The following is a 23,263-nucleotide window of genomic DNA, read 5'->3' on the forward strand; positions in this document are numbered from 1 at the left end:
ACTTTTTTTTTTTTTTTTTTAATTACACTTTTTGTTTTTTTTAAAGACTTGGATTATTAAAGCAAAAAAGACAAACAGATACTTTCTTCCAGGATCCAAACGAAATTCAGTGCAGAATGTCTTCCGAAAACTGCCGAAAAAACAATTCTATGCCAGATCTATCTAACAAGGTCGCTTTTTGTTAAAGAAAATTCAACCTCAAAAATACGTCCTTCTTCCGCTAAACTGTCAACACCACTAAACTGCCCGCCAACTTACAGCACAGGAATCCGCACAAAATGTTACGTCACAACGCCGGCCTGACGTGCCTCGTTTCCCTGGAGACGGTGTACAGTGCTAGCGGCCTGTTCAGTTCCCGTCCCCAGAGTTTTACACATCGCCCCTTCCCAGCTTGAGAAAATGGTTCTGTAGTTTTAGTTCCGGCAAGTTTTAAAGCAGCATATTGTTCCACAGTAGACGCAGATTTAAGGGGGGGGAGGGGGGGTTGTCAACCGGGACATTTGTCCAGGACACTGAGCTGTCGAGGGGGCCCGCAGCCCAGGTTAAAATAAATACATAAATAAAAATGTCTATTTTCCAGTTTAAAATCCAACCCGCTTGCCTGTGATCGCGCTGCTAAACACTGGAATCTCTTACTGGCCACGCGCACGCTGGAGGACGCGAGAGAGCGTGAGAGACAGAGCGCGAGAGGGAGACTAACAGAAAACAATTGAAAAACTTTGCGGCGCAGCGAAACAAACAAACAAAACAAAAACTCAAATTTCGGTTTAAAATCCTATAAAAATGAAGTAACGACAACACCAAATGAACCCGAACAACTGGTCAACGAGAGTTTTGGCGGCGCTACGGTTCCAAATAACGGGCCTGAAGAGTCAGACAGTAAGGAGGAGTCGTTGCCGGTCTGCTCACAGCGGCAATTAACGAGCAAGGTAACTTCAATCTGCCTTTCGCTTTAACCCACAGACTCGTGGGATAACATTCTGGAGAGAGTCGACAAAACTACAAAATCCATTGAAGCACAAAACATCGAACTGTCAGTGGTAGGTGAATTACTTGAACTTGAATACTGTATGCTAATAGTACGAGTTCTGCGTTTTATCTTCTGTTAGATAACTCATGCTTCTCTCAGTATTTGTCATAAAATCAAACAGCAAAGCTTTGTTTTTATCTTGAAGTACTATTATAATATACTGTAGAACCGAGACAATGAAAACATTCATAGCAGAAGTAAATCATAAAAGGTTTTTACTCCAGTCAGCAAATTGTAAAATTTGCTTGGGAGCAGATTCTGATGCTTAAGCAGACACAGGTGTGTATTTTCCTATTGGTTACAGGTACGTTCTCGTGAAATCATTTTGGAACTACCTTGTTGTTGTTTTTTTTATTTTTTATATTATATAGTTTATTTGATACAAATTGAATCACAGAGATGTGCCGGGTTTACAACACTGTGAGTCGGTGTATTGAAGGATTATGATGGTGGAGGAAAGAATGTACAATGAACAAGCACTTGTATTCAGAATGCACACAGGTCAGGAACACACAACACACAACACCCCAACCAGCCCCCACTCTCGGGACCACGCAGGACCTGGTTAATAACAAAAACAGTATTACATTTATATAAATGAGCACAGAAAACACAGCCAACAGAACAGATACAGACATAACACAAGCAATGAGAACTAACACACAGTGCACAGTCCAGGACCACACCCCCATGATAACAGAAGAAATGAGAACTAACACACTCAGTGAACAGTTAAGGGCCACGCCCCCCTGATAACACAATCAATGAGAACTAACAGACTCGGTGAACAATTTAGGGCGACACCCCCTGATAACACAAGCAATGAGAACTAACCCACTCAGTGAACAGTTCAGGGCCACGCCCCCCTGATAACACAATCAATGAGAACTAACACACTCAGTGCACAGTCCAGGACCACACCCCTTGATAACACAAGCAATGAGAACTAACACACTCAGTGAACAGTTCAGGGCCACGCCCCCCTGATAACACAATGAGAACTAACACACTCAGTGAACAGTCTAGGACCACACCCCCTGATAACACAATCAGTGAGAACTAACCCACTCAGTGAACAGTTCAGGTCCACGCCCCCCTGATAACACAATCAGTGAGAACTAACAGACTCAGTGAACAGTCCAGGACCACACCCCCATGATAACACAAGCAATGAGAACAAACACACTCACAGGACAGGCACTTCACCCTCGCCTAACTTATTAAGGTGAGGTCTTTGCTGGCACACCATCCATGATGTCTTTTTGCCTATGCCTGTGAATTGACTTTTTGTGTCACAGCTTGTGATGGCATACTATGCCAGTAGTCCATCTAGAATTTCACTGTTCAATTTAATTTCGTGAACTTTGATGTAGCATGGTTTTTGGCTGTCCTAGCTTTCATCCAAATTTCTTTACTCAGACGCTGTGCAAATACAGTTAATAATACCAGCACATCAGTATCACGGCAGTCGATTATGGGTGTCTGGTACCTGTTAGCTGCTCCATCAGCTGCATGCAAGAGTATGTGTCTGTGTGCATGTGTTTATGTGTCTTTGAGTGTGTGTGTGTGTTTATATGTGTGTGTGATTCTTTGTGTGAGTGTGTGTGTGTGTGTGTTTATATGTGTGTGTGATTCTTTGTGTGAGTGTGCCTGTGTGTTTGTGAGTGTGTGTGATTCTGTGTGAATATGTGTATGTGTGTGTGTGTGTGTGTGTGTGTGTGTGTTTTGAGTGTTTGTACTCTAATGTGTCATTCCCATTGTATTGTTAATTCACGGGGCGGAGCCATGGCCCCTGATAGTGTTTATTGACAGAGTTAGTAAACATATACACATGGAGAGAGGGGTTCCGCCTCTTCAAGTCCCAACATTTACTTGATCGATAGACAGGATAAACAGGAGGGGGGCCACCATCTTTGAGGTTACCCGACATACGAAGAGGCTCACGACCCGGAAAGAAAACATGAATTAGTGTTGTTAACACAAAAAAGGTTCCAGCTCTTCCTGACCCATCATATACAGTAGGGGGGTTCCGTCGCTGAGGAGACCCGACAAACAGGAGGGGGGCCACCGTCTTTGAGGTGACCCGACATACCAAGAGGGGCACCGTCTCTGAGGTTACCCGACATACGAAGAGGGTCGCGAACCGGAAAGAAAACATAAAGTTAGTATTTGTTAAAACATATAATGCGTGGTGTTCCACCTCTTCAAAGCCCAACATAATAGAAGGGGGGTTCCGTCACTGAGGCGACCCGACAAACAGGAGAGCGGGCCACCGTCTTTGAGGAGACCCGACAAGCGCGAGGGATACCACCGCTTGGGGACCTTCACCTAGAGGCATCAGACCTGAAAGAAGAATCCCAAAAGAAACACATTCAGATAGAAGGGTTTGGCCGGGGGTCCCGTCTGACTCATGGAGAACCCTCCTCTATGAGGTAAATGAAGCGGAGCTTAACAAAAGGTTGGAGAAAGTGGAATCACTAACCCCCCAAAAGATGGACCCCCGGATCCCCGCTGACGCAATGTGAAGAAGAAAAAAGAGAGAACCGCCAATGCATAAGAAAGAAGAAAAGAAAACATTTAGACGAAAGAAAACAAACACTTAACGTGACAAAGGGGTTAGTAGACTGTACCCTAATGACTATGTGAAGGCCCTCTGCACAGTGGAAAGAAAAAAAAAACATTTTAATTTTATTTCGAGGGGGAAATCTTTGGTGGATCAGGCAGAAAGGTCGTCCCCACTCCGGACATACTAGCAATGGACTGATGTGCAGAGGATATTTCAGATGATGAAGAACGAATATAAGTTTCAACTGCTGATGAAGTCCACCATATTTTTAATTAAATGCTGGTTAATGTTGACTTTTGCAGCTGAAGTAACTTCCCCTGTTCTAAATGAATGAGGAGTGTAGAATTGCGAAGGAAGACCTGCTCTGGACACCACGGTGGAAAGGTGTGTTGAAAACCAATGCTTGAATTGATAAACAAAGGGTCGGAGAATGAAATGGCCTTGCGTTCTGCAATGTACTTCAACATGGAAGTGAAGGGACACAGAGGAGAGTTGATCTTAGAAAGCTGAATACATTGTCCTTGCCGCAGTTGATCTGTTTTTGAAATGCAAAGAAATAAGATGAAATGAGAATCTGGGATGAGCTTGAGGTCACTGCAGCGGATACAGAGGGTAGGAAAGCTGGCAATAGAAGGAACTGTATATTCAGAACATCACAAAAACCTGAAAAATGCAGATAGACATATGACTTCCATAGTTAAATCATCAAATGGAGAAAAACAGCCATGGCGCAGAATTGAAATCAAGTTACTGAGAATGTCTATAGAAATAGGCAGGCGAGCAGAAGAAGGAGCCGGAGAGCACTTAGAAATTCCTCGTAAAGGGAGACGAACCGCTGGAATTGATAATAGAGTTGGATAATTGATGGACATCAAACGAAATTGATGCTGAATTCCTGACAAATAAGAACATAAGAACATAAGAAAGTTTACAAACGAGAGGAGGCCATTTGGCCCATCTTGCTCGTTTGGTTGTTAGTAGCTTATTGATCCCAGAATCTCATCAAGCAGCTTCTTGAAGGATCCCAGGGTGTCAGCTTCAGCAACATTACTGGGGAGTTGATTCCAGACCCTCACAATTCTCTGTGTAAAAAAGTGCCTCCTATTTTCTGTTCTGAATGCCCCTTTGTCTAATCTCCATTTGTGACCCCTGGTCCTTGTTTCTTTTTTCAGGCTGAAAAAGTCCCTTGGGTCGACACTGTCAATACCATTTAGAATTTTGAATGCTTGAATTAGGTCACCACGTAGTCTTCTTTGTTCAAGACTGAACAGATTCAATTATTTTAGCCTGTCTGCATATGACATGCCTTTTAAGCCTGGAATAATTCTGGTCGCTCTTCTTTGCACTCTTTCTAGAGCAGCAATATCTTTTTTATAGCGAGGTGACCAGAACTGCACACAATATTCAAGATGAGGTCTTACTAGTGCATTGTGCAGTTTTAACATTACTTCCCTTGATTTAAATTCAACACTTTTCACAATGTATCCGAGCATCTTGTTAGCCTTTTTTATAGCTTCCCCACATTGTCTAGATGAAGACATTTCTGAGTCAACAAAAACTCCTAGGTCTTTTTCATAGATTCCGTCTCCAATTCAATTTCAGTATCTCCCATATGATATTTTCTCTATTAAATGCCATTTGCCATGTGTCTGCCCAGTTCTGAATCTTGTCTGGATCATTTTGAATGACCTTTGCTGCTGCAACAGTGTTTGCCACTCCTCCTACTTTTGTGTCGTCTGCAAATTTAACAAGTTTGCTTACTATACCAGAATCTAAATCATTAATGTAGATTAGGAATAGCAGAGGACCCAATACTGATCCCTGTGGTACACCACTGGTTACCACACTCCATTCTGTTTTCTACATTTTAACCACTCCCTCATCCAGGTTTTTCCTTGAATCCCAACTGCGTTCGTTCTTTTGTGCGGGACTTTGTCAAAAGCTTTCTGGAAATCTAAATAAACCATGTCATATGCTTTGCAATTATCCATTATCGATGTTGCATCCTCAAAAAAATCAAGCAAGTTAGTTAGACACAATCTCCCTTTCCTAAAACCATGTTGACTGTCTCCCAGGACCCTGTTACCATATAGGTAATTTTCCATTTTGGATCTTATTATAGTTTCCATAAGTTTGCATATAATAGAAGTCAGGCTTACTGGTCTGTAGTTACCTGGTTCAGTTTTTTGTTTCCCTTTTTGTGGATCGGTATTACGTTTGCAATTTTCCAGTCTGTCGGTACCACCCCTGTGTCAAGAGACTGCTGCATGATCTTGGTTAGCGGTTTGTAAATTATTTCTTTCATTTCTTTGAGTACTACTGGGAAGATCTCATCCGGCCCAGGAGATTTGTTTATTTTAAGAGCTCCTAGTCCCTTTAACACTTCTGCCTCAGTTATGCTAAAGTTATTTAAAACTGGATAGGAACTGGATGACATGTGGGGCATGTTCAGTGGGGCAGGGTCAGTATCTTCCTTTGTAAAATCTTGTGAAAAGTAATCATTTAATATATTTGCTATTTTTTTTCTTCATCTACGATTTTGCCATTTGTATCTCTTAAACATTTACTCTCCTCTTTGAATGTTCGCTTGCTGTTGTAATATTGGAAAAACATTTTGGAATTGGTTTTAGCTCCCTTAGCAATGTTCATTTCTATTTCTCTCTTGGCCTTTCTAACTTCCTTTTTGACTTGCGTTTGCAGTTCTGTGTACTCTTTCTGCATACTTTTTGGTCCTTTTTTAATGCTCTGTAAAGTGCCTTTTTTCGATGAACATATTTTTTAAATTGATCTATATAAAACCATTTTGGCAATTTAGTTTTACATTTAGATTTGTCTACTTTAGGGATGTAATTGTTTTGCGCCTCTAGTACTACATTTTTGAAGAACATCCATCCTTCTTCTGTGGGTGTTTTCTCTATTTTACTCCAGTCTACTTCTGTTAGTCTCTGTTTCATACCTTCATAGTTTGCTTTTCTAAAATTGTAAACCTTAGCTTTAGTCATTACTTTTGGGGTTTTAAAAAAGCACTTCAAATGAGACCATGTTGTGGTCTGAGTTTGCTAGTGGTTCTCTGACCTATGCTTTAGTTATTCTATCTTCGTTATTCGAAAAGACTAAATCAAGGCATGCCTCCCCTCTAGTCGGTGCCTTGACAAATTGTGTTAGGAAGCAGTCATTTGTCATTTCCACCATTTCTATTTCATCCTTCGTGCTACCCACCGGGTTTTCCCATTTTATTTGGGGGAAGTTGAAATCCCCCATTAGTATGGCTTCTCCTTTGCTACACACATTTCTAATGTCATTGTATAACAGATTATTGTGCTCACCGTCTGAATCTGGCGGTCTATAGCATGCTCCTATTATTATTATGCCCTTTGAATTTTTGTCTGTTATTCTGACCCATATTGATTCGGTTTTATTTTCTTTGTCCAGGTTTAACACCTGGGCTTCAAGACTGTTTCTTATGTATAGCGCTACCCCTCCTCCTCTTCTGTCCTGCCTGTCTTTCCTATACAGTGTATACCCACAAATATTATATTCGTCCCCATCACTCTCAGACAACCACGTTTCTGTAACACCTATCACATCATAGTTACCTGTTAGTGCAGTAGCTTCAAGTTCTAGAATTTTGTTTCTGATACTTCTAGCATTTAGATAAATACATTTAATGGTTGTCTTACCTGAGTTGTTGTTCTTGTTTTGATGCGGTCTCCCTTCTGTTTTTTTGTTGATTTCTCCCCCCTTCCTTTCTAGTTTAAATGCTTCTGAATCTGCTCGAGGATCTTTTCTCCAAGTAGACTGGTTCCCTTGTTATTTAAGTGCAGTCCGTCCCGTCTATACAGATAGTCCTCGTTGTAGAATGTGGTCCAATGATCAAGATAGGTGAAGCCTTCCCGTGTACACCGCGTCTTCAGCCATGCGTTTTGATTAATTATTTCCAGCTGTCCATATGGTCCTTTGCAAGGTGCGGGTAGTATACCAGAAAATACCACAGTTTTGGTTTTCTCTTTTAATTTCCTTCCTAGCTCTCTGAATTTGTTTTGCAGGGATTTTGGTCTGTCTCTTCCAATGTTGTTTGTACCGATGTGGACGACTACTACCGGGTCGTCTCCTGTTCGTTCTAGGAGCCTGTCCACGTTCTCAGTGATGTGCTTGACCGAGGCTCCCGGAAGGCAGCACACTGTTGTAGTAAGGGGGTCCAAACTGCGAATTGAACTTGCTGTGTTTCTCAATATGGAGTCCCCAACAATCATGACCTCCCTTCTTTTTGCTGTCTGGTCACCACTGTCAATGGGTTCCTGGATGTTGTTCCTTTCATTCTCTTGTTGTTGGTTCTGCTCATCAAAATTCTGAAGTGACTCAAATTTGTTGGTTGTTTTGATTTCTGGTGGTTGTGTTTGACAAAGTTTCTTTTTTTCCCTGCTTCTGCCTACCTGAACCCAGCTGTTCTGACCTTCTATCTCCCTGGTGGCTTTCATTCTGTTAGGGGTGATGCAGACTTCCATGAATTGTGGTTGTGCCAGTTCCTCAAGATCCTGTTGCTGTCTCACTTCTTGCAAATCCTGGATCGCGCGGCACTTTACGCACACTTGGTTTAGCTCCGCTGGGTTTTCTCGGATTTCCCACATCAAGCAGTTGTCACAGATTACTGGCTTGAAGACCATGTTGAGGGTTTTTTTTTTTGAAGGTTAGTTTCTTCAGCAGCTGTCAGCCTGCGTTCATACTGCTTCTAAACTGCTCTGTACTTTTCCACGCCTGTACTTCTCCCACTCGCTGTCACTGGGAAGACTGCCTCGTTTAACTGCCTCGTTCATGTTCCATTATTGAGGTATACGCAAGTTGATGGGTCATGAAATCGCTTAGGTTTATGCCAAAACGAAAACACAAGACAGCTAGGTAGAGGTGACTAATGTTTAAATAAGGTAGATTTAATTGATGACAGGAGATGATAGGTTGTTGGTGCCTAGCTCCGCCCCCTGAACCCCACATATAGGTTAACATTTGTACACACACAGGTTATTTCTGCTCTTATTGTTTTGATATTCCTGTGTGTGTGTGTTTTAGTGTTAAGTGATCTACTGTTGTGGGGGAGCTGTGGGGGAGCTGTGAGAGAGCGGGGCACTATTTTCAAGGGGTCAGTGCTCCATGGGGGTATTGATCTGAACCAGTCCTTTTATATATCATTTAGGGTGTGTGGTATTTGACTTTTGGTATTGCACTTCACTTTAATATAGGATTGAGCACTGTGTGTATTATTATTTTCTTACTTTTTGTGGATTTTTATTATTTGTTGTTTTCACCGGTGGGACTGGGTGGCGATCAAGGTCTTAACCAGTTAATTATAATTTGGACTGTCTCTCCTCCTCTTTTGTACGGGAATTAGTATTAACTTATAATTATGGGCATTATTGTCTTGAGTTTGCTTACTGTTTGGAGCCGGAGTGGGTGATATTGTTTCTGTTAGAAATTAATCAAGCTCACTCAAACAGCAGCAACATGGTAATGTCCCTGTAATTGTGGGTAGGGATATGGCCTCAGCAACATTATATTTTGGTTTTCATCTGTTTCTTTGCACACTGCAGCACTGTCATTTATGATTTGTTGTATTGGGGGCTGCTTTTGTTAAGTACAGCCACTACTTTTTATTCTGTTTTTACCATTTGTTTGTAAATAAATAAATTGCTCTTTTGAGTACCACCTGACTCAGTCTCTGGGCTTCGATTTATTTGGGAGGAGCTTGTGTGGGAACACTGGTGTGAAGGAATTATATTGTGGAAACTGGTTAGGGAGGTGCTAAACCTCCCGTTAAGTTAGCTGGCGTAGTCACCAATTGAAGCATACCGTCTGGTTAAAGCAGAGACTGGTTCCACAAGCCACAGCCGTACCTCGCCAAATTAATGAGGACATAGTCCATGCCCCTGTAATGTATGAACATACCTTTAAAACATAAAATAGTTTTAGAAGAGAATAAGGACTATTTACCCAAATGTTCTTTATTATAGTGATCCATTCCCCTCTGGAGTTTAGAATAGGAAATGTACACAATGAAAAGTCCTCAGAAACACTACAAACAAACATGTGCCTGTGACTGTGTGTGTGGGCATGGTCTTCAAACCATTGGAGGACAAGACAAAATTGGAAAAAATGTCCCCACAAAAACAACGGGGATGTTTCTATGACTTGGAATTAAGAATCATACATATGTCAGTCAATATAATATCTACACAAATATAGCAATGCAAACATGATTGTGTGTGTGTGTTGTGTGTAGTACATTCAGTTTGAACACAGAAGACAAAATCTGCAGTTATTAATAGCAAACGCATGCACAGATCCTGGATCTGGATCCTGGAAATCATGTTAAGGTTTATGTATGTACTTTCAATTTGCATTAATATTAATTTCAAGGGAGCACAAACAAAATGTGTCATCAGTAATTGGTATTATCAAGCATCTAAGCCAAATGCATCCAGTCAGTTTGTACAGTGACACTGAAATCAAATTGCAAAGCAATGAAAAGAATTATACATTTAAAATTTTTATTTCTGTTTATCCGGGAAACACGTGCCATAACACTGACGGCACAGATTTCTTGGCGTTATATCAGATGCATAAAGCTGAAAATAGCCTGCTGCCTGCTGTCAGTAGCTCATGTAAATAAATAAATAAATAAATAAATAAAATACTGCACAAGGATGCAGAAGTCTAGACTCTCAGAATAGTTCAAAGGCATACACTTTTTAACAGGGGGAGTCATATTTTAAAGCTACAGGTACAATGATCTTTTTCTACTTTGGTGATATCTAATGGTGATACTTCTTTAGCGCCATATACTGGGTGCTGAATGTCTCTCAGTTGCATAGAAGGCTGAGAGCTGTGTAGGCATGTCTTAGATGGGTAAATTAATGCAGCCGGCTCAATAATACCTTACACGAGACATCTTATAATATGGAACTGTAATGGTTGAAACATTTGACTACTAAAATAAATGTGCTTTGTGTTTATACCCACAATCCATGTCTGGACTCTATACTGCCTTCTGGCCTGTATTAATATCAAACTAGCCCTGCTCATTGTTAGAACTGCATCCAGTGACCTCAGATTTCAGGATGATTGTGAGATGGAAACTTGTCTTACCCATTTCTGAAATCATTATTCTATTGAAGTATTCTGGGTGATTATAGCTAATAATTCCATAAATCATATCTGGTGCACACCTCCACTTGTTATGTATGCCTCAAATGTCCAGTTTTATTTGAAAACATGGTATCTAGTATTACACCTGGTTAAAGAAACCTCTTTTGATATCAGTGCTTTCAGACAGTGTTGCACTCGCTTAGTCGTTTCACCTGGAGGGTGCCCCCACCCCTGTATCTTTTCCGTCTTGTGTTTTAAAATGTTTTAAAATGAACACAGTAAAGTCTGTGCATTTCAGAACTGCACATGTTAGACTTGTTTAGCTAATGGGCATGATAAGTAAGATCTAGCTACTGCACTAACAGGTAACTATGATGTGATAGGTGTTACAGAAACGTGGTTGTCTGAGAGTGATGCGGGACGAATTTAATATTTGTGGGTATACACTGTATAGGAAAGACAGGCAGGACAGAAGAGGAGGAGGGGTAGCGCTATACATAAGAAACAGTCTTGAAGCCCAGGTGTTAAACCTGGACAAAGAAAATAAAACCGAATCAGTATGGGTCAGAATAACGGACAAAAATTCAAAAGGCATAATAATAGGCGCATGCTATAGACCGCCAGATTCAGACGGTGAGCACAATAATCTGTTATACAATGACATTAGAAATGTGTGTAGCAAAGGAGAAGCCATACTAATGGGGGATTTCAACTTCCCCCAAATAAAATGGGAAAACCCGGTGGGTAGCGCGAAGGATGAAATAGAAATGGTGGAAATGACAAATGACTGCTTCCTAACACAATTTGTGAAGGCACCCACTAGAGGGGAGGCATGCCTTGATTTAGTCTTTTCAAATAACGAAGATAGAATAACTAAAACAGAGGTCAGAGAACCACTGGCAAACTCAGACCACAACATGGTCTCATTTGAAGTGTTTTTTAAATCCCCAAAAGAAATGACTAAAGCTAAGGTTTACAATTTTAGAAAAGCAAACTATGAAGGTATGAAACAGAGACTAACAGAAGTAGATTGGAGTAAAATAGAGAAAACACCCACAGAAAAGGATGGTTGTTCTTCAAAAATGTAGTACTAGAGGCACAAAACAATTACATCCCTAAAGTAGACAAATCTAAATGTAAAACTAAATTGCGAAAATGGTTTAATAGATCAATTAAAAAAAATATTCAGCGAAAAAAGGCACTTTACAGAGCATTAAAAAAGGACCAAAAAGAAAGTACGCAGAAAGAGTACACAGAACTGCAAACGCAAGTCAAAAAGGAAGTTAGAAAGGCCAAGAGAGAAATAGAAATGAACATTGCTAAGGGAGCTAAAACCAATTCCAAAAATGTTTTTCCAATATTACAACAGCAAGAGAACATTCAAAGAGGAGATTAAATGTTTAAGAGATACAAATGGCAAAATCGTAGAGGAAGAAAAAAAAATAGCAAATATGTTAAATGATTACTTTTCACAAGTTTTTACAAAGGAAGATACTGACAACATGCCCCACATGTCATCCAGTTCCTATCCAGTTTTAAATAACTTTAGCATAACTGAGGCAGAAGTGTTAAAGGGACTAGGAGCTCTTAAAATAAACAAATCCCCTGGGCCGGATGAGATCCTCCCAGTAGTACTCAAAGAAATGAAAGAAGTAATTTACAAACCGCTAACCAAGATCTTGCAACAGTCTCTTGACACAGGGGTGGTACCGACAGACTGGAAAATTGCAAACGTAATAACGATCCACAAAAAGGGAAACAAAACTGAACCAGGTAACTACAGACCAGTAAGCCTGACTTCTATTATATGCAAACTTATGGAAACTATAATAAGATCCAAAATGGAAAATTACCTATATGGTAACAGGGTCCTGGGAGACAGTCAACATGGTTTTAGGAAAGGGAGATCGTGCCTAACTAACTTGCTTGATTTTTTTGAGGATGCAACATCGATAATGGATAATTGCAAAGCATATGACATGGTTTACTTAGATTTCCAGAAAGCTTTTGACAAAGTCCCGCACAAAAGATTAATTCTCAAACTGAACGCAGTTGGGATTCAAGGAAACACATGTACATGGATTAGGGAGTGGTTAACATGTAGAAAACAGAAAGTACTGATTAGAGGAAAAACCTCAGAATGGAGTGTGGTAACCAGTGGTGTACCACAGGGATCAGTATTAGGTCCTCTGCTATTCCTAATCTACATTTAATGATTTAGATTCTGGTATAGTAAGCAAACTTGTTAAATTTGCAGACGACACAAAAGTAGGAGGAGTGGCAAACACTGTTGCAGCAGCAAAGGTCATTCAAAATGATCTAGACAAGATTCAGAACTGGGCAGACACTTGGCAAATGACATTTAATAGAGAAAAGTGTAAGGTACTGCACGCAGGAAATAAAAATGTACATTATAAATATCATATGGGAGATATTGAAATTGGAGAAGGAATCTATGAAAAAGACCTAGGAGTTTTTGTTGACTCAGAAATGTCTTCATCTAGACAATGTGGGGAAGCTATAAAAAAGGCTAACAAGATGCTCGGATACATTGTGAAAAGTGTTGAATTTAAATCAAGGGAAGTAATGTTAAAACTGTACAATGCACTAGTAAGACCTCATCTTGAATATTGTGTTCAGTTCTGGTCACCTCGCTATAAAAAAGATATTGCTGCTCTAGAAAGAGTGCAAAGAAGAGCGACCAGAATTATTCCGGGCTTAAAAGGCATGTCATATGCAGACAGGCTAAAAGAATTGAATCTGTTCAGTCTTGAACAAAGAAGACTACGTGGCGACCTAATTCAAGCATTCAAAATTCTAAAAGGTATTGACAGTGTCGACCCAAGGGACTTTTTCAGCCTGAAAAAAGAAACAAGGACCAGGGGTCACAAATGGAGTTTAGAAAAAGGGGCATTCAGAACAGAAAATAGGAGACACTTTTTTACACAGAGAATTGTGAGGGTCTGGAATCAACTCCCCAGTAATGTTGTTGAAGCTGACACCCTGGGATCCTTCAAGAAGCTGCTTGATGAGATTTTGGGATCAATAAGCTACTAACAACCAAACGAGCAAGATGGGCCGAATGGCCTCCTCTCGTTTGTAAACTTTCTTATGTTCTTATGTTCTTATGGAACTATGTTGTTAGCTACTGTTAGTTTGTTCCAGGGTTATTCATTGTTCTGGTGTGTGTTTGTGCACGCAATAGACTCCACGTCTCAGTCTGAGCAATGCAAAATCCTTTAACATTATATTATTCATTTTTTTAATTGATTTCATCATACACTATTGTTTGGGAGTAGATGTAATCTAATAGGATTGACAAGATTTTGTTTTGCTGTCAAGGCTGATGGAATCCGTCGCTGGCTTTACCAGGCTGTGCGAGTCCGGAACTGGTGTATGTTTGTCCACAATCAGACGCACATCCAGCAACAGATCTCAGACTGTGAAGAAAAGGATTTTACTCTGTGAGCAACATTATTTCATATAATTGCAATTTGTCTAATGAATTAAGCAGCCCAGCTCCTGCGATAATGTGTTTCTCACAGCAGTAGTGACTGCCTAGGCAGCTATTGGACAGAGGTAAAAAATTATCTGTGGCAAAAAAGTCTACTAACAGTATTTACCATGTTAACATCAAATATGGTTCACTAATCATTTGTATCACTTTACAAATAAACGATTTCAGGTTACCCAATAAATATTTGACTTACCCATACCCAGTCTTTCCTCATTAGCCTTCTGCTTCTCCTTATTGCGGAGAAGTTATCTGAGTCCCAGGGCTGCAGAGCAGAACCTCTCCCAGACACTGTGGAAATTGAGAGCTGGGAAGTGGTGCTCTTCAAGAGGCCTGGACGAGGTCTCAGACTCTTCACCACTCTTTCCTCCTTCAGTCACAGTTCTGGTACAAGGACATGGTTGAGGAGGGCTCTTGTTCTACACATCGTTGTTCTGCAGTAGGCTTTGTTATTGTGTGCCCTGATGTGGGAAGGTAAGATTGTTGATGTATTGTTAATTACACAGCCTAGGTTGAGTTTAAAATGGATCTTAAATTACGGATGAGAAAATGTTGCTCAAACCTTCCATTTCATGGGTCCCCGAGGGTCTCACCTGGTCAAGACACAGCTGTCTGGTGTGCAAGATGAATCATAAAGTCAGGGGAGTGCAGGTCTGTGTCCGGTCTTTGCTGTGGATTACAGGGGGAGGGTTTCATTGGCTCTGCTGTTCCTGTAGGTTAGGGAGGCAAAACCTGCAGGGACTTTTGCATCCCATAGTTTGCTGACGCCCACTCTCAAGCTCCCTGGTACAATTTGACGATTGGCTTGGTCGTGGGATCGGAGGATCTTCAGGTCTACTGAGCAGCAAGGCTGATGGAATCCACCGCTGTCTTTACTTTGGGATGAGATCTGAACTTTCTCCACCAGGCTGTGTGAGTCCGGAACTGGTGTATGTTTGTCCACAATCAGACACACATCCAGCAATAGCTCTCAGACTGTGAAGGAAAGGATTTTACTCTGTGAGCAACATTATTTCATGTACCGGATTTACTCAGATTTAAGACACACGTTGTTTTCTAAACATTTGGGGGGAGCTACTTGGATTTGAGTGTAGCTTGGATTCAGGATTTTTCAGTGAGGGGACCGATTTATATTTGCACTTGTCAATTATTCTGGTGAGCCTGAACAAGAGCTACTGCACACAGTAATGCACACTACTGTAATTATTGAAGAGCTACTGCACAGTAATGCACACTACAGTAATTACTCAAGAGCTATTGCACAGTCATGCACACTACAGTAACTACTGAAAACAGTAATGCACACTACAGTAATTCCTCAAGATCTAATGCACACAGTAATGCACACTACAGTAATTACTCTTGATGCAGTACCACTATATTAAAATGGCTATGCAGGAAACTTAGATACATTTTGTGATGCAGTGTTTATAAGAAAAGACCTCTTGTTTGTGGAAAAAAATGGAATATGAATTTGGGGCACTAGTACTACCATTACTTGCGTCCAGCTTGTACCTGCACTGAACTGCTCCATACCATGCCGCATTCAACTACTGCTCCTAATTATAACTACTTCCTGTATCTTGTATTTGATTTTACTGTTATAGGTAAACTCACTCAATTTTTTGTAATTGCTCTTATTTGAAATCATTCTCATCCATTTAACATAATTACTGTGTGTTCCTACTTGACTTTGCTCATATGAGAAAATATTTACTATAGGTTTTAATTGCTTTTAGTCAATCTCGCTCTTATAATTATTTACTGTATTCTTTATTTTGCTCTTACTTGAATTTGATTTTACTGTATTTTTATAACTGCTCTTATCTGTATTATGATATTCTGTAATGTGATATTTTGTAATGTGATAACTTGTAATGTGATATTGTATAATGCAATACTTTGTACTGATATTTTGTAATAATTGTAAGTTGCCCTGGATAATGGCATCTGCTAAGAAATAAATCAATAAACAGTCTTACCTCATTAGTCTTTTGTTTCTTTTTATGGCAGAGAGAAGTTATCTCATTCCAAGGCTGCGTTCATCGTTTGCCACCTCTCTTGTCTGCACATGTCTGCAGACAACACAGGTGCACAAACGCTTTCCTAATGGAACGCAGGGCAGGCTGGTGTTTCGGCTTGACACCCTGTTTTTTCTCTTTGCCCCTGCCCTTTCTGAAAACAGTGGTGCAGATCCGTTCCCAGACACTGGGGACATTGTCACCTGGGGAGAGGTGCTCCTCAGGGGTCCTGATTGAGGTCTTGGACTCCTCTTCACTATTTCCTCCTTTAATCACAGTTTTGTTACTGTGGTAGGGAGGAGGCAGTATGGATGAAGCCTTTGGTTTCACATCCAAGTTGACTGCTTTGGAGAGTCTAATTTGACACTCTGTCAGTGTTATGCCTGGTCGGTTCAAGGTACTTGATGTAATTTCCAGCCTCTATAGGAGAGACAACCACCCCAGGTTTTTTTGTCACCTCATCCAGCTGAACCTCTCCTCTGGTGGCTATGCTCTCAAGATGTTCTGCATCGTCCAGGATCACACTATTGGGCCTCATGCTAGGTGTGAGAACATCTCTTTCATACTCCTCGTCTGAACCGAAACTATACTCACTACGTAGCCATGATATTGGGGAATCTTTAAGCCTTTGACGATGGTAGTCATCGTCTTTATCCCAGTCTCTCATCAAAGCCTGATACTTTGATTTAATTTGCATTTGCTTCCGGTTTAAATCATTCTGAAATACACCCACGAATGCCTGAACCTGCCTGAGTTCTTCTTCGATTTCTGTTACAGGGTGTACAAGGGCCTCCCTCCGCGATGCTTCTCTTGTGCAGTCAAGTGTAGCAGGAATATTCACTGGGTTGCTTTGTGAGAATGAATTCTTTGTAAGTCAAAGCCATTCTTCCAGAGTGACCAGGTTCTGCTTTATTGCTCTGGATTTTTGGTTTTCGGGTGATTCGCTTTCCTTCATTTGTATGTCCTCCGCTTTTGCAGGATGTACAGGGGCCTCTCCCCCGATGCTTCTCTTGTGAAGTCAAGTGTAGTACATGTTTTCATAGCAGCTGTTCTCACAGGGTTGATTGCTGAATATGAATTCTTTGTAAGTCGAAGCCATTCATCCCGAGTGACCAGGTTCTGTTTTATTGCTCTGGATTTTTAGTTTTTGGTGGACTCACTTTCCTTCAGCTGCGTGTTCTCCCCTTTTCCAGGGTCTTTATCTCTCCCAGACACTTTGCTGCTCTTTCCTTTCTTCTCAGGTGTCACTGGAATGTCTCGTAGCTCTTCCAGTAGGAGGTCTATATTGACAGGGCCACAGTCCCCTGAATCAACCTATACACAGGAATGAAAAAGAGTTACCCTGAAAGCTAGGCTTTTTAATGAGAAAGAGAAGCTCCCAGTGTCATTCTAACACTTGTAAAACACTTTTCTATGCTAATTTTATATATAATTTATAATCGTTTAGAGAATTTACATTGTTTTACCAGCTGTGCTTTACCATGCTTGCGTATGCTTTACTATGCTTTTATTACACTATTTTAAACCTTTACAGTGATTACCTATTCCTGAAGCAGATTTTGTCAGTGGATCATCCTAATATAAGAAATCAATTATTGCTGATCATATCTTTGTTTGTCCTGAAGACAGCATTGCATACACTAGACCACAGGTCATACACACAGTGATCTAAACAACAGACAGGATTGGATCTTTGTAAAAGAACAGAGCTGACTAAACTTGTACCACAGTGAGGCACTCTTAAGGAGCTTGAGCTCACAAAGGACCAGTACCTATCCAGCATGGTAATACACTACATATATTCATGTTCAGTAAGGGCACATTTTTAACCATTAACCTGGATATGAGTATTTTGTGGTCCCTAACAGGTGTTTTTATAAACCTCTTTCTTTACATGAGGGACATGCTCCTGACCTTGCTGGTGTTCTCCACAGTGGTCTTCATGTCTTTGGATAGGTTGGAGCTTATTGGCTTTTTTTTGTCAAGCTTTAAAGACCTTGTCTCCTCCATTATGATCTTGGTGCTCAGTATAGGCATTGGCTGTGCAGAACCCTTCTTACAAGGGTGAAAGCTGCTGCAGCCCTGATCCCTGCTTTTAAATCCTGTCGCCTATCTATGTTTCTGCTTGTTAGGCAATGTGTATGTGTTGTAAGAGGAGCCAGACCTCCTCATTTGATGACCGTAGGAAGTCTTTGGCCTCACATCCAAGCTGACATCTTTGGAGACTCCAATTTGACATGTGTCAGTGGTGTGCCTGGTCGGTTCAAGGTATTTGATGTAGTAAGTGGTTGATGCATTTTTCTTCAGCTGCGTGTTCACCCCTTTTCCAGGGTCTTTATCTCTCCCAAGCACTTTGTTGCACTTTCCCTTCTCAGCTGTCACTGGGATGTGAGCATGGAGGCCCGCCAAAAAGTGCATGGAAATGTTACTTTAACTTTAATAAATAGTATGACTAGATCTCAAACACATATTAGCTAAAACGTCTTCAGGAATGAAAAATACATATATATCCATTTAATTGGTTACAGTTTTGACTTGCATTTTCACAAATCAGATACAATTGATGAGATTGTAACATTGTTACCTTACAACCAGCTCCAACAATGTGTTGTTACTCAGCCCCAAACACCCTGTCATTATTACAGACCACTTTACACCTAGTTTCTGTATCGGTTTGTTATGCTGATAAAAAATCTGGCTTTTCAAACAGGCATCTCGCAAACACCTTATGAGGCTGTCTTTGGTTGCAAGTCAGGATTGGATCCTTGTATCAGAACAGAGCTGACTAAACTTGTACCACAGTGGGGCACGCTTAAGGCGCTCGAGCTCACAAAGGTCCAGTCCAGAAATGTATTTTATTGAAATGTGCAACTCAAAGGAGTTGCCTCGTAAATGCAGAGAATTTGATCATTATCTCATTTTTGAGTTAATTTGAATATATAATCAATTGAGGTTGATAACATATTATTAACTTGGTAGATCACGTCTAAATAAATTAACACTGTAAAACTGATTTGCTCAATTAGGTGCTGGAATGTTGGATTTCGTTCTGAATGGGAAGTTGAATTAATTCTTGTGCATTTTGGTATAAAACATGATCGATTACAACGAGAAACGAGTATTGAAAATACTAATGCAAAGTAGACCAGCCATAATTAATATTAGTACTTTAACCATGTGTGCTAATAATGTTATGGTCATTGTAAATGTTTGACAATGAAATAAATTAACTTTATACCAGCCCCAAACACCTTGTCATTATTACAGACCACTTTACGCCTAGTTTCTGTATCGGTTTGTTATGCTGATAAAAAAATCTGGCTTTTCAAACAGGCATCTCGCAAACACCTTATGAGGCTGTCTTTGGTTGCAAATCAAAAATTGGACTAAGCACATCCACTTTGCCCCTGAGATCTATTGCAAACTGCAGAAAGAAAAACTTGAAGAAATAATGAATGTACAAAATACTGCGTCAGCCAGCAATGACATGGAGGTATGAAGAACACAGCAAAGCGACTGCAAAAATGCAAAACAAAAAATGTTCGGGTAAAAGCAAATCCGTAATCTTTATACAGTGCTGCTGCATTAGGCAACCTTTTTATAGCTCTGTGTTTTAAAACAGACTGTTACTTTCATTTCTGAAAACATCTAAACTAAACTGAACTCCCCCCTTGTGAATTTCAGAGTGACCCGCTTTTGAAAGTTTTGATTTCATACACTGCTCATCTATCATCACTTCTGACGTGAATGTGCGGCACCGGAGAGTTTCTGAATCACGATCTGCACAACCTGTCCATGTCACAGCTTCTCAATGTCTGCTACATGAACGTCTACATTCACTTTCCATTTGGAATGAGCACAAGATAGTTTTTGCACCTTTTTAACCTGGGCTGCATTCAATAACCAGTGTCTTTTCATCAGAGAGTATATGAGCTATCCGCATCCTGAATGCATTCTTTTCTCATTGTACAGTAACACTAGAAATAATGCAGGAATCTGCACTGAAGTTTTAGTTTTTATTTCGGTTCTGCGTTTTATCTTCTGTCAGATAACTCATGCTTGTTATTGCAGCTCCTTTTAGTGAAACTTAAATGTTCAATTAATATCAGTAATTTTCCCGTCAAAAATCAAACAGCAAAGTTGTTGTTTTTTGTTTTATCTTGAAGTACAATTATAATTTACGATCAGAAAACGAGTCAATCAAGACCCTTCTTTTCATTATGCTGAACTATTCTTGAGCTGAATGAAATGTAAATAACTTTTTTTTTTTTTTTTTAAACTCAGGTCTGCATTGTCTGCTGTTTGACATTTTTTGTATTTTAATGCCCGTGTACAGCTATGGACAAACGTTTTTCTACACCCTACAGAATTAACTAATTTAGCTTCATGAAGTCGAATCAAACCTGCTGCATAATGTTAACATATTGAACTACATACCACTTTGCAATTTTCCATACTTTAAAAAACAACGTGACTTTTCAACTTCTAACATGAAATACTGTACTACTATCATGGTAGGCGTTTGCGGTATAAGTTTGTATTTTTTTACATTACTTGTAATAAAAGATTTACATTATGTTGATGTAGTTTTTCTCAATCCTAAAGTTCTAGGCGATGCAAAACTTTTGGCCCTAGCTGTACATTATATTCGAGTAGATACTGTGTGGCACTGACAACTACCATTCCATGTGACTATAGTATTGTAGCAGAAAGTCAGTCGCGTAGTGTCACAAGTGACGTTTTTTTAACTGGCTCTATTTTTGTTGTGTGTTTTATTATTGAATCTGTTGTTTTTAAAATGCTGCTAAATCTCATGTGCACTGTGACTGACGTGTAGGTTAAGCACTTTCCCCACAGTCGATAGGAAGTCCCGCCTTACCTGTCAGTCCAAGTAACCAGGGGAAGTAACCAGAAGACCTGGGTAGAGCTGGTATCTCAGTGTATGTTACCTGACGGCCATTTTCTTTGCCACGCTCCTTTCCTGGTTCATCAAAGGTGTTGGCTGGTCGGCTGTTAGAGGTCCAGGCCGTGGGTGTGGTGAGGTACAAATTCCAAAAGCAGATTTACTACAGTTACCCCTGGTCACCCCACCCGTGACACAGGCAGATTTTTGGTGCAGTCAGCAGGATCCCCATTTTTCCTCACACACACAATGGATGCTCAAGTGGCTGAGGCTGCCCCAGTAACAAATGCAATGGGAATGCCTTGGTCTATGGGGCTAGCATGGGCGCTCAAATTTAACTGGGAGGGGAACTATGGAAACTGGCAGACTCGGGTGCAGGCAATGCTGCATTCATGTGGGCTGGGAGAGACTAAACAGGTGGATTTCCTTTGTGGGGCATTAGAAGGGACCATTAAACAAGAGCTGCTGGTGCTTGAGGATGGAGGGTGGGCCACTTGTGCATTGATCTGGAGAGTACTAGATGAACTATATGGTGATAAGGCTTTGGTAGTAAAACTAAGAGTAGAATTAATCCACATGTTCTGGTCCTATCCTGGATTGGCTATGTTTTGGACCTCTGCTTTTGAAACCATAGCTTTTTTGTCCCTACTGGTGAGGTGCCTGATACTATTGAATTGGAAGTAAGCTGCCTCACCCTCACACACATAATGGATCAGGGAGGTTATGCAACATCTGAAATTGGAGAAAATTAAGTTTACATTAAGAGGTTCCAAAGACAAGTTTCACAAGGTGTTGTTGCCCTTCATGGAATACTTTGAGAACTTACATATCCAAACTTCGACATACAGTTGCTCTCAAAAGTATTCACCCGCCCCTTGGACTTTTCCACATTTTATTGTGTTACAACATTGAATCAAAATGGATTTAATTAGGAGTTCTTGCCACTGATCAACACAAAAAAAGTCCATAATGTCAAAGTGAAAAATAAAATCTACAAATTGTTCTACAGAAGATTCATCCCGGCCTTTGCCAAAATCATCGCTCCTCTAAATGATCTTTTGAGTGGGACTGCTGCTTTGTGGAAGAAGATTGCAGTTGTGGAATAGAACCCCCAGTGTCAATCCACTTTTGAAGAGTTGAAAACAGCGCTTGTGAGTGCCCCTATTTTGGCCTAGGCCGATTTTACTCTCCCCTTTTTGGGTATATATAGATGCCAGTTTAGATGGGTTGGGGGCTGTGTTAGCACAAGTACAAGAGGGCCGGGAGAGAGTAATAGCATAAGCTAGTAAGAGCCTACATCCAGTCGAAAGGAACGACCAGAACTACAGTTCTTTTTAACTGGAATTACTGGCCTTAAAGTTGCCAGTCACTAAAACCCACTAGTCCATTTAGATACAGCCAAGTTTGGTGCCACGGAACAGTGGTCGGTAGCTCAGTTAGCTAGCTTATCCTTTCATGTAAAGTATTGCCCTGGAATTGCTAATTGCAATGCTGATGTCCTTTCTAGACTGCCGGTGGAGCGGGAAGCAGGTGTTGCCCCACCCCAGTACAGGTATCACTGCTGGAGGATGAAGGGACACCCCCGCGTAGTGGAGAAACTGAAGAACAGGAGCCAGACTTCCCAAGGGGTACGTGGCAGCAGCAGGACCAGGCAGTAAAAAGGGTTCGGACGTGGTGGGAACAGGGGACTCTGCTGGAGACCTCGGCTCAGGGAACGGTGTCATCGGAAGCCCGGAGGCTTTTATAAGAATGGGACCGGTTACAAATGGAAGGAGGCGTTCTGGTAAGGAAGGAGGACCGAACCAGGGATGGAGAGCTGCAGATGCAGATTGTGGTCCCCCGCAGCCAGGGACAACTTGTCTGGAAGAGGTACCACGAGTCTTTTGGACACGTTGCCAGCACTAAGATCCTGTCAGTGTTGAGACAGAGGTTTTACTGGTATGGTATAATAAATAATAATCTTTATTTTTATATAGCGTCTTTCGTAGTGGACCACCATCACAAAGCGCTTTACAAGATACAAGACTAGGGTGTGTGAACTATGCATCAGTTGCAGAGTCACTTACAACAACGTCTCACCCCAAAGACGCAG

At 40.8% G+C, this 23,263-nt stretch overlaps 1 long non-coding RNA gene across 1 annotated transcript; it reads left to right on the forward strand.

Moving 5' to 3' along the window:
* Positions 1 to 28: 28 nt before the first annotated feature.
* On the forward strand, positions 29 to 23,176 carry LOC121297930. Its single transcript, XR_005947244.1, has 3 exons — positions 29 to 1,040; positions 22,181 to 22,322; positions 22,679 to 23,176. It is a non-coding gene; the product is annotated as an uncharacterized LOC121297930 (long non-coding RNA).
* The last annotated feature ends 87 nt before the right edge of the window (positions 23,177 to 23,263 follow it).

The sequence above is a fragment of the Polyodon spathula genome, chromosome 23 (genome assembly GCF_017654505.1).
Source record: "Polyodon spathula isolate WHYD16114869_AA chromosome 23, ASM1765450v1, whole genome shotgun sequence".
Classification (NCBI taxonomy): domain Eukaryota; kingdom Metazoa; phylum Chordata; class Actinopteri; order Acipenseriformes; family Polyodontidae; genus Polyodon; species Polyodon spathula.